This window comes from Nothobranchius furzeri, chromosome 7, assembly GCF_043380555.1.
Source record: "Nothobranchius furzeri strain GRZ-AD chromosome 7, NfurGRZ-RIMD1, whole genome shotgun sequence".
NCBI classification, from domain to species: Eukaryota; Metazoa; Chordata; class Actinopteri; order Cyprinodontiformes; family Nothobranchiidae; genus Nothobranchius; species Nothobranchius furzeri.
This window is the reverse complement of record NC_091747.1, coordinates 30043206-30059714: the sequence shown is the minus strand read 5'-3', so window position 1 is coordinate 30059714 and position 16509 is coordinate 30043206. Positions and strand designations below refer to the sequence as shown.

Here is a 16509-nt window from a genome sequence, read left to right as displayed (position 1 = left end):
TTATGAGAAAGTGGTCCGAGAGGACTGGATTATGTGGAAAGATCGTTATTTCCTTACACTCTGCCATAAGTCAGCACAAGGTCCAATGTATGATGGCAGGAGTGGGTGGAGCTATGTATTCTTTGAGTAAAACCAATTGAATCTAAGATATTACTAAAGGCTACATTGAGGCTATCATTTTCAATGTCCACATGAATGTTAAAATCCCCCACTATAATGACCTTATCAGTATTTAGCACCAAATCAGATAAAAAATCAGAGATCTGATCCAAAAACTCAGACTAAGGTTCTGGTGGACGATGCAAAACTACAAACAGGAGTGGTTTTACAGTTTTGTAATCTGGATTAGGAAAACTAAGAATAAGATGTTTGCACGAACTGTAGCTATTAATTGGTAAGGGACTGATTATTAAGTCTGAATGAAAAATGGTTGTTACTCCTCGTCCTCGCCCTGTACTTCGAGCAATATGATGATTTAAATAATCATAGATGAATATTTAAAAAAGGAGTCGACTCATTTAAGCTAACATAGTCCTCTTGCTGCAGCCAGGATTCTGTGAGAGAGAGCAAAGAGATCTGATTATCACAAATAAAGTCATTAACTAACAAAGTCTTAGAAAAAATGGATCTAATGTTCAATAACCCAAATTAAATTTTTCTAGTTTTCTGCTCAGTTGAATTAGTTCTAATATGTATGAGATTTCCATGATTTGCTTTATGAAGCCTGATATTTAATCTGTGTGATTTTGGCCGTGGGCAGGACACTGTCTCTATGGGGTAGTGAGTGGGTAACAGTACAGAAGCTGCAGAGGGGTGGGTTAAACTACGACTCTGCTTCCTGGTCTGGACCCTGGGTTGTCATGGAGGACTAATAAAACTGGCCATGTTCCTAGAAAGAAGAGCTGCTCCATCCAAAGAGGGATGGATGCAGTCTCTCCGCATCAGATCAGGTTTTCCCCAAAAAAGTTTTCCAATTATCAATGTAGCCCACGTTGTTTTCAGGACACCACCTAGACAACCAGCGGTTGAAGGACAGCATGCGGCTAAACATGTCGTCACTGGCCCGATCAGGCAGGGGGCCAGAGAAAATTACAGAGTCCGACATTGTTTTGGCAAACTTACACACCGAAGCAATATTCATTTTAGTGACCTCCGATTGGCATAACCGGGTGTCGTTACCGCCAGCATGAATAACAATCTTACTGTATTTACGCTTATCCTTAGCCAGCAGTTTCAGGTAAGATTTAATGTTGCCCGCTCTGGCCCCAGGTAAACATTAAACTATGGTTGCTGGAGTCTCTAATGCCAAGTTTCTGACTATGGAGCTGCCAATGATCAGAGTCAGCTTGTCAGTGGGTGCGTCACTGAGTGGGGAAAATCTATTAGAAATGTGGATGGGTTGGTGGTGGCCCACGGGCTGGGTTCTATGCTTCCTGCGTACCGTCACCCAGCCGGCCTGATGTCCCGGCTGCTCGGGTTCTGCTAGAGGATCGCTACAGGGTTGTTCTGAGCTAGTTAGCCTCGCGCTAGCTAAGTAGCTACGGCTGTTTACGGGTTTTCCAACAGCGCGAAGCCGGGACTCCAGTTCCGACACCCTGGCCTCCAAAGCTACAAAAATGCTACATTTATTACACGTACCATTATTGCTAAAGGAGGCAGAGGAGTAACTAAACATCTGACACAGAGAGCAAGAGATAGGAGACGGAGAAGCAGAGACAGAAGTAGCCATAGCCGTGCTGAGGCTAAGCTAACTGGACGAGCAAACTGTTCAACACCAAATAAACTGCGTGCGAACTCAAATGGTGGAACAACAGAAAATGTGTGTTTTAGCGTGCTTATGTGCTACAATAACTCAGAGATATCCTAGTCCAGAGAAATTAAATCAGTTTTAGCGAGCCCCAAACACCAAACAGCTACACGTAGTGCAACACTGAAAACAGGGAACGCCTTACTGCCAGGTGCAGCCAATCAGCAATCAACCTGCTAACAGTAAAGGGCTTGAATGTCTTTAAAACCACAAGTAGAAGTGCTAAAAGCCTTTCTTCTAAAGGAAGATGTTTACGCTGTCTCCAGACACCATTTTTGACTACAGCTAAAACTACAGCATCGCAAACGTCACACACAGCAACGCTCAGTATCTCATAAACAACGAAGACAGCGGCGGAGTTCGCTGCGAATCTTTCCTCTGATCCAAATGACTTGAATGTCTTTAAAACCACAACAAGTAGAAGTGCTAAAAGCATTTCTTATTTTCTGATTGGTAATTTCTGAGCTGCCTAGTCCTCAAGTGTCTCTCTGCCTGTGAGTTACCAGACTCTTGCTCTGTGCATATTTAAACAGAGGGCGACTCTGGCAGGCCAGGCTACATCACGCCCGTGAGTCACGCCACAGCTCAGACAGAGGAGAGAAAATAAAAGTAGAGTTTTCTGATACCGTGTGCATTCCCACAATGAATGGCAGCTGCTGCAGCAGCTAACCAACCAGCGGTTAAATGCTCCGACAGGCAGGTAGATGGAGGAGGAGAGACAAACGAAAATATAGATCTTTAGCAAACACAAAAAATAAAATGTCAAAAGAGGAGTGTGCTTCACTTGAATGTGGGCATGATGATAGAAAAAAAACAACTTTGTGGTCAAGCTGGAGCTGCAAGGGGCAAACGACTAAAAACTGAATAAATAAAAAAAATAATAATTAAGCCAGCAAACAGCAATGCTAACAAATGCTGTTTGTTTATGAACACATGATGAACACAGGCTTCCAACTCTGGAAATCTCCTGTGATTTAGTTTCAACTAATTTCCCTCAACAGTTCCAGTTGATCGTCTCATTTAGTAATAAAACACAATTATTGAATCTCTCTCTCTGTCTGCTCTGTGTTGCGCAGCCGTCAGACTCATGGATCTAGAGGCAAAGAAAAAGAATAAACCTCCAACCATCTTTTAATAAGCAAAAATCACAACAGAGCGTCATTTTACCTGCAGTTACTGCAGCAAAACTTAACTTTCATGCGCAAAACCCCCATTTTAGGGTTCTACAGGTTTTATTTAGAATTTTGTGTTTTCATCACATTTAGCTTGTATTTTATTTAAAATCTTCAGCTTTTTGTTCAACATAACAGAGCGTCAACAGGAAAAGGAACTATGATGATATGCAGCTGCTTGTTAAAGTCAAATACCAGTATAAAGAAACATCAGCAAAGAAAAATATCAAATCTGCCAGAACACTAAGGTACCGTGTAGGCCCCTAAGTTCATTTGCATTGTCATATAGTTGTGTATGTGAGTGTGTGTGTGTGTGTGTGTGCGTGCGTGCGTGTGTGTGTGTGTGTGTGTGTGTGTGTGTGTGTGTGTGTGTGTGTGTGTGTGTGTGCACAACTTTTTTTCAGAATCATTATAGGGATTAGAATATAATATAGGGAGAAAAATCAGTCTGTGCACAGGTTTCTTAAAAATTAAATATAAAATTGAGTCAGCCTTTAAGATACCATCTGTCAATGGTTCTATTTCATATATTCAATAGCAAACGAACACAGGTGATTCACACACACACACACACGCACACGCACGCACACACACGCACACACACACACACACACACACACAGCATTCACAACCTGATCACCAGCAGAGAGATGGGTCTCATTAAACTAGATTTTAACTCTGCTCAGCAAACTTGTTGATGGTAAAAGGGAAGTCCAGCTCCCGTGTTCCGTCGTCCTCAAAGGGGAACCCAGACAGAATAATAAAATAATATACTGTATTGAGGCTTATTAGAAGAAAATGATTTACAAAGAAATCAACTTGGCAAAAAATGCACCAAGAACATTAACGTTACAAAATTATTTGACCATTATATTGAATGGAATACAACAATTTTTTTATTGTTTTTCGTAATTGCTCCAAAGCACACAACCTCTCAATAAATGAGATAAACTGCATTAGCATAGCCAACATTATTCACAAATCAAACCTGTCTGTGCCAAAAAAAAAAACACTAAGGGTTAAAAGTATGGATTTACTTTAGCCCTGTTTGTCTCATGGTTTATGTTGGTTTGTTTCTTCTGTGGTTCACCCATTGTTCCCGTTTGCTCCTGATCTCACTCTACAGTAAAATAAGTTGGCTCACCTGCACACTGATCTTCAGCAACACATGACAGATCCAGACATGCATTAAAATACAGATATTTAGCAGCTTTTGGCCTTACTCACACAGCAGTAAGCCTAGAGGGGGCAGTAGGGGGTTCTACATCTTGCTCAAGGAAACTTTGGCACACTTTACCCCCAACCCCTACCTCACTGCTACTTTAGACAGTCAGCTGGGGCTCAACAAAAACATTGGCTTTACTCTCCCATAACTGACATGACTTTGATTAGCTTGTTGTTAAAGTGAAACGTTTTCAGGTGCACACAGATAAAGAGTGGAGCTGCGTGAGAAAAGTTTAGTTTAGAGTCAGGCTTCATGTGAGTGAGAGCTTTTTCAAAGGTAAAGCAAAGATTAGCTAAATGTGTCTTTACTGCATCCATTTACTAAAGAACATTTGATCCCTTTGCTCATGTCTTGTTTTACTACAGTCAGCTTTTAACTGAGCAGGATGACGACTCCAAAAATAACACCTGGATAGGCTGAATTTGACATCTTCACAGAGAGTGAAAACAACGCTCCAGCCACAAGGACAAATGAGCGGTAAAACGCAACAGCAGCTCCAATAAATACAGAATAAATTACAACTTGGATTTCCACAGAACAGTTGTCTCCTTTATTGACAGCCACAGGACAGCACCGAGGCTCTTCGTGTGTATTCATGTACAGTATGTGTGCATACTGGTGTGAGGATAGGTTCACACATGCCACACCAGCCAAAGCAAGTATGTATCTTGGCCTGAAGTGTGGACATGCACTGAAACATTTGTCCACAGGTAGGAAGCTCTGTGCTGAGCTGTGGCCACCAAATCTCTAAGTTAAGGAGTCTTTGTCTCCATAACCTTTAGGGAACTAACTAGTACTAACTCACCACACAAGTTGATGATAAATAAGTTTGTTTCCATTGAAGGTTCTGCAGACACATTGTACTGAGCTTACACATGCATTTGTTTTAGTATCTAGAGTTTGTGTGAAACGTCTCATACAATATAAGAATATATAAGAATCTTGCTTTGAGAGAAATATTTGCACTAAACTACAATCTATTGGATAAAACAAAGTTTTATGAAGGCATGATTTAGGACAGCCAGGTGGTACGATTGTTGCCTTTGTGTTCCATTAATGGGCTGACTGGCAAGAGAGCCTTTTGATCTTCAGACCAACCAACAGCAAGACGGAAAAGGTGGAATGCTCCCTCTTTGCCTCAAGTGGTGAAGTACCAGGTTGTTGAGTTCTGGAGTGATGGTAGAATGGAGCGGTAGATGGACCTCCAGATCATGGTTTCATCATTACGGAGGACGCAAGTCCAGTCTGTTAAGGTGAATGAGTCAAAAAGCAAAGATCTCAATTTACTGCTCTGTCTTCATTCCAACCTTTACCTGATGGCCATGAGATGTGGTTCATGAACAAGACCCCAGACACATACAGCCTCAACGAGCTTCTTCTGAATTGTGACCTCTGCTTCAAAACAAGCCAGCTGATGTAGTTTGGGCAACCAACAATGCTTCCTGGTCACGTCCCTCTGAAAGTTTTTCAGCACATCCACTGTGAAGAGACCCTCAAAAAGACCTAGAATGTGCTGAAGAATACCGGGAATCCCCCAGGAAGGAAGATGGATGTCTAGGCTTCCCTCCTGGACCTGTGTGCTCAGTGACCCAGCCTTACATAAGCTGCAAATGGATAGACACAAAGATCAAGGCGTGAGTGGCAGTTGAAGGGTGTTATATCAAGAGGAATTAAGGAAAAGAAAATATATAACAATTCTCATCTCACCCTCCCGCAGGTGGTCTCATCCTGCCAAGCTCGGGTCCTCTACCAGAGGCCTGGGAGCTTGAGGGTTCCGCAGTATCTTAGATGTTCCTAGAACTGCACTTTTCTGGACTGAGATGTCTGATTAATATCCTACCTGTCTGATAGATTTCATTTTGTTAATGTACATGACAAATCTTCTTCATGCTCCAGGGTTACTTGTGGAGTACCAATTCTTTTTACTATATATGCTTCCAATTGGTAAAATCATTAGACAGCATGGGATAAACTTCCACTGTTATGCTGACGATACTCAAGTTACATTTATCCATTAACCCTGATGATCCTAGTCGGTTAATTAGATTACAGGCTTGTCTTGAAGACAAAAAACATTGGATGACTCTAAACTTTTTGCTTTTAAATCAAGACAAGACAGAAGTTCTCATCTTTGGACCAGAAATCCAGAAAAGGGAATTGCTTAGTCAAGCACCTGACCTGAATGGCATTACATTAGTCTCCGAGAACAAAGTAAGGAACCTTGGTGTTATTTTTGACCAGGACATGTCATTCAAATCCCAGGTTAAACAGGTTTGCAGGATTTCCTTTTTCCACCTTCGGAATATTGCTAAGCCTAGAAGCATCCTTTCCAGGATTGATGCTGAAAAACTAGTTCATGCATTTATTACATCAAGACTGGATTACTGTAATTCATTACTCTCAGGAAGTCCACAGAATGTAGTTAAAAGTCTTCAGCTTGTCCAAAATGCTGCAGCTAAAGTTCTGATGAGAATTAAAAAGAGAGATCATATCTCTCCTGTTTTAGCTTCCCTACATTGGCTACCTGTTAAATTCAGAATAGATTTTAAGATCCTCCTTCTCACATATAAAGCTCTTAATAATCAAGCTCCATCATACATCAGTGATCTGATTGTTCCATACGTTCTTAACCGAGCACTTCGCTCTCAGACTGCAGGTCTACTGGTGGTTCCCAGAATACCTAAAATTAGGATGGGAGGCAGATCTTTTAGCTATCAGGCTCCTCTCCTGTGGAACCAGCTCCCAGCTTTAGTCCGTGAGGCAGACACCTTGTCTACTTTTAAGACTAGGCTTAATACATTTTATTTGATAGGGCCTGTGGTTAAAATCTGATGTTAGCCTAGATCTGGACAAGTGGGGGAGTACAGGGAGGTGGGGTGTACAGTCGGTACAGACGGCTCTCCCTTGCCCTGCCTCCAACAAGCCTCCATCTAAAAGGCTAGGTTATCCAGAGTTATCTCTGTAGTTATGCTGCTATAGGCTTAGACTGCTGGAGGACACACTAACCACTTTTCACACTCTACTACTTTCTTCTACAATGTGCTCTTTAACTATATTATTTCCTGCTACTTCAGCTATTAACTTTATTTTTTCTCTAAGTGTTTTTCTCCCCAGAGGAAGCTACGGTGATGTTCTGCTGAGCTGTGGTGGCCTCATGGAGGGAGCCATCGTCTAGCACACTGCTGCTAACCACTTAAACAGTCTCCCTCTCCTGATAATAACTTTTTGCTTTCCTTGGAATTGGATGTGCTACTACTAGTTTACCCGTTTAATTATAGATTCACTAGGATAAATACAATAAAGTTTATCTCTCACTAAATAAAATATTTACTAAGAAATCATAATGAAATCAGAGAAACACTACTCTGCATATATGTTGTGTGTGTGTGTGTGTGTGTGTGTGTGTGTGTGTGTGTGTGTGTGTGTGTGTGGGTTGATGTGTGTGCCTGCTCTGTCTTCTCGATCCCCAGTGAGTCATGGTGGATGGCTGCTTATACTGAGCCAGGATCCTCTGGAGGTTTCTTCCTGTTAAAAAGGAGTTTTCCTCTCCACTGTCGCTAAATGCTTGCTTAGTATGAGGATTGCTGTAAAGACTCTGTATTACGTCCCCGGCTCTCTGGGAAAGATGAGGAGGGGAGTAATAAAAATAGTGTGTGGGTTAAATAATAAACAATGTGTTGAGTCACTTAAAAACAAAGGATTTTATTACAAAATGCTGGATATTTACAAAGACCCTAAACCAATACTATAAACAAAATGTAAAGCGCCACCCCAGAAGGGGGTGGGAGGAAAACCGAGAATAATAATATATATAGATTCAAAAGGGGAGATCCTAAAGTCAAAGTCAAAAGCCGTTCTGAGGTCAAATTATCCAAACAATCCACCACCAAATCCAAATACTAACGAGTTATCTACCAAATTCCAAAGAGCGAACCGAGGAGAAGAGACTAGCCCAAGCTGTTCCCAGTCTGCACTATCCTTGACCTTCTCACTGAACTGGTGGCTGGAAGCAGCTTTTAACAGCTGCCAAGTGATTTCTGTAATTGACCACAGCTGGGGACCGGGAGACGGGCGAGGCAAAGGCCACTGAGGCCATCTTGTGGCCAAAAAGGGGCACAGCACGTAACACTCTGACACTAGTCAGTGACTTGATGCAACCTGCTGGGTTACATATGTAGAAAACTTTTTTTCTGATTGGCTTAATAAACTGGCCTGTACTGGAATGTTTACAATGTGAAGTGCCTTGAGACGACACTTGTCGTGATTTGGTGCTATATAAATAAACTTGAATTGAATTGAATTGAATTGAATTGAATTGAATTGAATTGAATTGGTGTTTTTCCTGGGATCTGCTTTAGCCACTCCTCCATTTTGGGGGCTACCGATGACCACGAGCACCATCGATGTCTTCACTCTCCAGGCTTTCTCAAGTTCCTCTCTGAGGCCCTGGTACTTCTCTAGTTTCTCGTGTTCCTTTTTCGTAATGTTGCCATCACTCGGTATTGCCACATCAACCACAACTATCCTCTGTTGTTTGTCCACCACCACCATGTCTGGTTGTTTCGCCATCACCATTTTGTCAGTCTGGATCTGGGAGTCCCACCGGAGCTTGGCTCTCTGGTTCTCAACCACCTTAGAGGGTGTTACCCACTTCAACACTGGGGCTTCCTGTCATGTTCCTGCCATGCCCTGACCTCCATGCACCATCATTCATCTCATTGGCCTTCATTCATCACACCTGGTCCCCTCATCAAGCTCATGCCACACACCTGCCTCCCCTGCTATATAAGATCCAGCCTGCTCTCCAACCATTGCCAGATTATCTGAAGCTCTTGCAGATGAAATCCAGCCTTTACCAAGCCAAGCCCTTCTATGTTTTTGACCCTGTTTCTGCTCCCAGGACTCCTGTCCTTGCCTGCCAATCCTCACAGACCTGGACCTCCTGGCTATCAACCCCTGCCTGCTCTCTGACTTCTTTTCTGCCTGCTGGACCTTGGTGCCTTCTGGATATCTGACCCCCGTGTACCAACCTGGACTGCTTTTAGGACCATGCCTTCTGTGTTGCCCCCATCCATCTCTACCATGGATCTACTCTAACTGGCACATGAATGCTGTAAAAGAATTTAGTTTGTGCAATTATATCACAGATTACAGCATAAGAAACAATTCATTCAAAGGCTGATGAGTACATTAAGGTTTTAAGTTTTGATTTAAACACCACTAGAGTTGTGGCACATCTGAGGTCATGGGAGAGCTGATTCCATACTGTATGTGAGCAGCACATTAGGTAAAAGCATCTTCACCCTGTTCGGTTCTGATTCAAGGTTCTACTAGTTGATTGTTACTTAAGGATCTCAGAGCCATATTGGGTGTATATACAGGAATGAGATCAGACATGTATTTTGGTCCCATGCCATTGAGTGATTTATAAACTAGTAGGAGCACTTTGAAATCTATTCTGTAGTTTTCTAGTAACCAGTGTATGGATCTAAGAACAGGAGTGATGTGCTCCGTTCTCTTAGTTGTTATGTCTCTAGCAGCAGCATTCTGAACAAGCTGCAGTTGCTTCACAGCTTTTTTGGAAAGACCAGTTAGGAGACCATTGCAGAAGACCAGCTGACTAGAAATAAAAGCTTGAATAAGTTTCTCTAAGTCTGGTCTGGACATGAGACCTCTGACTCTTGCTATTTGATGAAGGTGATAAAAGCCTGATTTAGTTATATATGTCCAGACAAGCTCAGTTCGGAGTCAATAATAACACCAAGACTTTTAACCTGGGTCTTTGCCTTTCCTTGGAGTCAAGCTGAGCAATAACGTCCATTCTATCCTTCTTGTTGCCAAAGACAATAACTTCAGTCTTGTCGTTGTTTAACTGAAGGAAGTTTGACTGCATCCAGTCGTTTACTTGCTCTAGACATTGATAGAGTGAGTCCAGTGGATGATAGTCAGTAGGTGATAGGGCTAGGTAGATCTGGGTGTCATCAGCTTAGCTATGATAGGCAATGTTGTTATTGAGTTATTAAGTATGGAGTATGACCTGACCCAGGGGGAGCATATGGAGATGGAAGAGTAGTGGTCCTAGAACTGAGCCTTGGGGGACCCCACATGTCATGGTGATCAGCTTTGATTTGTGATCCCCAATAGAGACAACAGCTTCTGTCTTTCAGATATGATTGGGACCAGGCAATGACTGTACCGGATAGTCCCACCCAATTTGTGAGTCTGTCTAGAAGGATGATATAGTCCACTGTATCAAAAGCTGCACTGAGTTTGAGCATCGTTAGGACAGATGCTTTACCTGTGTCAGTGTTTAGACGAATGTCATTTAATGCTTTGATCAGTGCAGTCTCAGTACTGTGTTGCTGTCTAAAGCCTGACTGAAAGCCATCCATAATGTTATTTGACTCCAGAAAGTTGTTTATTTGGATCATTACCGTCTTTTCGATAATTTTCCCATTCAGAGGGAGATTAGAGATCGGTCGGTAGTTGCTCAACACTGAGGGATCTAGTTTCCTCTTCTTTAGAAGGGGTTTAACAGCGGCAGTTTTCAGTGATTTAGGAAAAATTCCTGACATTAAATAGCAGTAAACAATTTCCAGTACATCAGCTTTCAGGCAGCTAAAAACATTTTTAAATAAGTTTGTTGGCAGGCTGTCCAGACAGCAGGTAAAAGAATTCAAGTAATAATGCACCGATATGAAACTTTTGGGCCGATATCCGATATTAAGATTACTGTTATGGCCGATAACTTATATTTGCCGATACCGATTTACTGACATTAATGCTTATAAAATCAGCAGATTTTGTATAGAATGAAAATTATTAAAGCTAAATTTACATTATTTTGTACACACACCACACACATTTACGGTTCTGAGATGATTACATTCACTGTTCACATGACTAAACAATTACACAGTACCCCCCTCTCCCTCTGAAACAGGCAAACAAATGGATACCAGATGGAAAAAATATCAATTGTTAATATCGGCCTGGTTTTATTTCTCGAACCGACACCGATATGTTAAAAAATGACTAACATCAGCAAATACCGATATGATGCCGATTTATTGTCCATCCCTAAATGAAAGGTCTTTACTATGTCTTCAAGTGTTTTAACTCTAATCAGGCTGAAAGCTGGCATTATAGCCAGGTTGTTGCTGTGTGGGTGTGTCAATGGTCTGGTTGTATTAGTTGACTTGGAGGAATGAATGGCTAATCTAACATTTGTGATTTTGTCAGTGAAGAAGGATGCAAACTCATCATGTTTTGTCTGAGATATGAAATCGTGGGCTATCTGTGCTGGGAGATTAGTTAGCCTCTAAACAGTAGCAAACAGGACACGGGAATTGCCATTGTTGTCATTAATGACTTTGAGAGAAGGCTTGTCTCGCCATTTTTATCTCTGTGTTGTAAGTGCGCAGCTGTGTTTTGAAGGTCTGATAGTGATCTGGTGGGTTAGTCTTCCTGAATCGGCGCTCTGCTTTTCTACATTCACATTTTTTGGTAAGTAACAGATCTAAAGAACCTCCATGGAGCTTTCTGTTTGCCAGAGATAAGTCTGAGTTTTTCTGGTGCGATGGTGTCAAGGACTTGGAGGGTTTTAGAACTGAAGCTAGCTAAAAGTTAATCAACGCAGCTGGGTGTTGGACGTGTTGACGTTCATCTGTTCTATAAAAGCTGAGGCAGTGTGATCCCTATGTACCTTTTTTTGCGAACAACTATAGATTAAAGTGTAGCAGGTGAGACTGATATCTTAGAGGAAACACAGAAATGATCAAATAGCCCCACATCTATGACAACAATATTAGACACATCAACATCTCTAGTTAAGATTAGGTCAAGCGTGTGGCCCTGCTCGTCTGTTTAAGGTCAAATAACTCAAGATAATCAAGGAATTGTACTGAAGATCTGTTGGTAGCATTGTCAACATGAATATTTAAATCACCGCTAATGATCAGGTGTGCATAATCTATTGTGATAACAGAAAGGAGCTCGGCAAAGTCTCCTAGAAAAGTTTCAGATGGTCCTGGTGGTCTGTGGATGATAAGAGCAACGGTGTACGTTTAACTTCGAAGCAAAGATATTCAAAAGAGTCATAACAACCACACACTAACTATTTACAGATAAATGTGCCTCTGAAGATAGAAGCCCCCCCCCACCCCCCCCCCCCCCCCACCCCCCCCCCCCCCCATCGGGGCGAAGCACGTTTAGGGATGTGAAATTCGGGGGGGGGGGGGGGGGGGAGTAATGCTGTGAGTTGGATGTTGCAGTTGACAGTCTCGTTGTTTGGGAACGTTAACTATTTTAGCTATGTCTCGGCAGGTGTGATGTGGAGGTTCAAGTGGACTGCAACATTGTGCTGGCTCCTGAACTTGATCCTCGTTCTTCTTCTTGACGAATGTAGGGGAGGCACAACAAACACTCAACATGTTTGCTAGATTTGAGGTGAATAGTCTAACTCCAGCTGTGTTCAGATGAATTCCATCTGGCAGGAAGTAGTGTCTACGATCCCAAAAGAAGTTGAAATTTTTGAAGAAAAGGATGTTATCTTTATCACATGTGGATGAGAGCCATGAGTTGAAGGCATAGAGACTTGAACAATGTTCCGGTCCTCTTGTCATGAGTGCTAGGGGGGCGCTGATTATCAAGTTTATTTTTAGGGAGCTGAGTGATGTCAGCAGGGCAATAAAATCCTGCTTAAGGACCTCTTAATCCCTCATCCTGATATCATTAGGGCCAATGTGGATGATGAGGTTTTTGGTTGCTGGGTTTCTAGAAAGCATTGATGGTATTCTGTCTGCGAGATCAGAAATTGTGTCCTTGGTTAAACTGTAAGTTTAAGAGTATCAATTTCATGTGAAAGTCGCCCATTGTAAGAGTCTCAGTCTAATCAGTGCTCTTTTGCTGTTTGTTTACATTTCTTACCCTGTTCTGAGGGGAGGAGGGCGAGCCATCTAGGAGCAGCAGATCTGGATCATTGAACATTGGTGTAAGTCTGTAATGGAGCTGAAGGCCTGATTGAAGAGGGGTTCCTCCGGTGACCCTTGTTTTACCGGCTACTCAATGCTGCAGACTGCTCTGATCATCATGAGGCCATGAAGGTAAGGCTGGCCAGCCATTTTCATCTGTGATCTCGTGGTGTGAACCCGTGGCTGAATTCCACTTTCTTCCACATGGCGCTGACTTTTTCTTTGGCGTTGTGCCAAGAGTATTCCAGGGAGGGGAGCTAGGAGATTTATGGGGAGGCATTTATGGTTGGATTACAGGCTCTGTTCAGATGGCGGAACTTTCAGCGGTGGCGAAAACCTGCCTACATCATCACCGAACACACGGTAAAACCCCAGCTCTGATCATGTCACATAGTCAATATGTGATAGATGTAGCTAATGGGTAAACAAGAATTTGGGCAGAGAACGACTGGAAAAAACCTAAAGGCGACCCAGCTAACAATCCACAGCTGTGACTGCTCCTGATCCACCTCTGTCATAAAGTGAACATCCAATTTGCTCATCAACCAGCCTACACTGCTTCTGACCACTCAGATGCTTTGGGGAACAGAGACGCAGACAAACTAGCCCAAGCCAGAACCATTAGGATCTGGAGTCCTGGGAATAATACAGAAAAAAAGCAGGTACAGAGCCTCCACAAATTTTGTGGGCACATTGGTTACAAGAGAATGAGGGATGTGGCAAATAGCCACAACCTGATGTTTCCACACTTAAGACCACTCCTGAGGAAGATAAAACGAGATACGTTTGTAGTTGGGAAAACAGCCCTGTAGCAAGCTGCCATCAAGGTTACTGGAGCCTCAGACACACGAAGTGCACCGGTGGATGTGGGACAACTCCCCCGTACGTTGAAAGGGAATAAGTGCATCCTGGTGATTAAAGGGAATAGAGGCTCTATCACCCCCTTGCGGGAATAACAGTGACACAAGTCGCATAAATTGTGGGATTCTTTCTCCAGAATCCTGAAATAAACCTCACTGGACAATCATCATCACCAACCAGTCTAGTCGCTGCCCCACTCACCGCTCTAACGCTCAGTCATCGCCTTGCCACGGCCAGAGTTCCTGGCTTGTGCTTCACCTATCAGATCCCAATCAAAATCCAGAGTGTTTACCTCCATTCTTCTCTCACTGATAATTCCTGCCATCACTTGTCTACTTTGTTGTACATTACCAGCTCTCAGCCGAAGCCTGCCTCTCTTTGCGTTTTGACTGCCGCCATTAAAACCCTGATCCCCACCTTGCTAACCAGCAGGACTGACAGGCTATTTGACTGGTCGGCGGTGAGGATTGTCCAATGAGGGAGCGCGGATTTGATTACATCCAGATGTAGCGTGTTATCGTGATGAGGACCTGACACCAGTACTATACCCCATTTTTGGGAGACTGCCATGCGATGATGTTTAGGCAAAACAACCTGATAGTTATGAGGTCAGGTGGTCCTGTACTGTTTTTGAATGTTCCAGGAGACTGGGTTCATAGAACTACTGGCTGAAGTAGACTTCAAATTGGAGCTCATCAAAAGTGAGGAAACGGAGGTGGCCATCACCCCGGAAGGGGACAATCCAAAGGAACATAACCCTCCAAGGGAGGAACCTGCCACACCCAAGAAAGGGAAATCTGCATCCCACACACAAAAACATAAAGTGTGCACCTATAGGATGACCTCATGGGGAGAACAGATAAACCCCAATGGGGCATTTAACAGAAGCACATGGTCTAAATTGGTTCTGATAAGAGAAGGGCTTGGGACCTTAGGAACCAGGAGGGTCTCCCATGGATCTGTGTGTAAGAGAGTTGGGAGATCAAAAGTGCTGAAGTATTTCCCACCAGTTAGACACGACCCTTCTCCAGGATCTCACCATGGGTCATCTTCTTTGACCAAGGAATAACGCAGCCGTGGTCTAAAGGCTGAGGGGTCTGACATCTGGTACTTGCAAGAGGGAGCGAAACAGGAGCCACCCATCCCGGAGTAGACCATCCTGGGAGACTTCTTCTCCATCGAGCTGACAGGGGGTCCTTACCCCTCTCTAGAAGCACCACAGATGATGCAGACACCCTCAGTCCCACCCAGTGGGCCTGAACCAGTCTACCTGGGCAGTAGCGGTTTTAGGCACGGGCAGACAGGGCAGTTGCCCGAGGCGGCCTTTTTTCATGACACAAAAAGGGACGCACAAGCGCTGAGTAAAAAATAAAAAAGAAAGAATTCTGCGCCCGCACCAAGGTTTTCTATTATCTGTCATATCACAGTGTCTGGATTGGAACCAGCAAGTTGGCGCTCCCTGCAGCTGCAGGCGCTCCTGCTGACTGAGAGGGTTTAGGCACACCGAGTGTGTATAAAGAAGAGGAAGGGCAGGGGTGCGGCGGGGAATTCACCTCTGGGTCTTTCCCAAATGAAATGAGCGGGTAGGGGCTGAATCAGCTGTATTAAGATGGCTAAAGTCAATCACATCTTGATTTTCTTCCATTTAACGTGCATTTCATTCATAATATCATAAACACAGGCCTATCATTCTTTCAGGTTTTTCTGAATTGTGTGAAATGGCCAAATAAAAAAGGAAACAAACAATTTTGTGGTCACCCCCCCATCAACGTCAATTTGTTTAGTCAAAACTTACTGAGTCAAGAGCCAAACAGAAGAGATGAACATAAAAAGGCTAAAACCACCAGGTGCCCGATTCAGGAAAAAAAAAAGAAAGAAAAAAAGGGCAAAGATAAAGGTATGTACGCTCTCATGATGCATGTTTTCCATTTTTTAACCAGTTAACGGGGATTTTAACGGTTAAATTTGGTCAACTAATTGCTAACAGAGCTAATAGGGCTGAAATATTGAAACGAATACTTGAATGATTCGAATAAATTCTTTGAATAGTTTTTTTTACTGATTCAAACTAGGATTTGTTAAATGCTCGCTGCAGCCTGTGGCTGCCTGAACAACAACAAACACATGTTGTTCATGTTCACATAATAATAAATAAACTCTACAAGCAGAAGAAAACTCCCCAGTCACCACTAACTATCCTGTTTATTTATTGCAGATGGCTGCACTGATTATTTTTTACATGATTTGTTCTGTAAAAGTTGGCATTTTTGGTAGTTTACAGTTTTTATGTCAGTTTAAATTACAATTTCAGGGGCAATTCTAAAATATTATGGATCATGATTTAGAAGTGTAAATGTTGTTGCTTTTAAGCATAATATATTACCTTTACTTATGACCAATAAGCTGCGATACTCTATAAAAATATAGAAAATCAACCTGCTTGGTCTTTGAATGTTTAATCAGAAGATTCTA

The 16509-nt window shown here is 42.7% G+C and overlaps 1 pseudogene; it reads right to left on the bottom strand.

Annotated features, from left to right (window-relative positions):
• Positions 1-748: 748 nt before the first annotated feature.
• LOC129167122 (uncharacterized) lies at positions 749-2049 on the bottom strand (annotated as a pseudogene).
• Positions 2050-16509: the final 14460 nt, after the last annotated feature.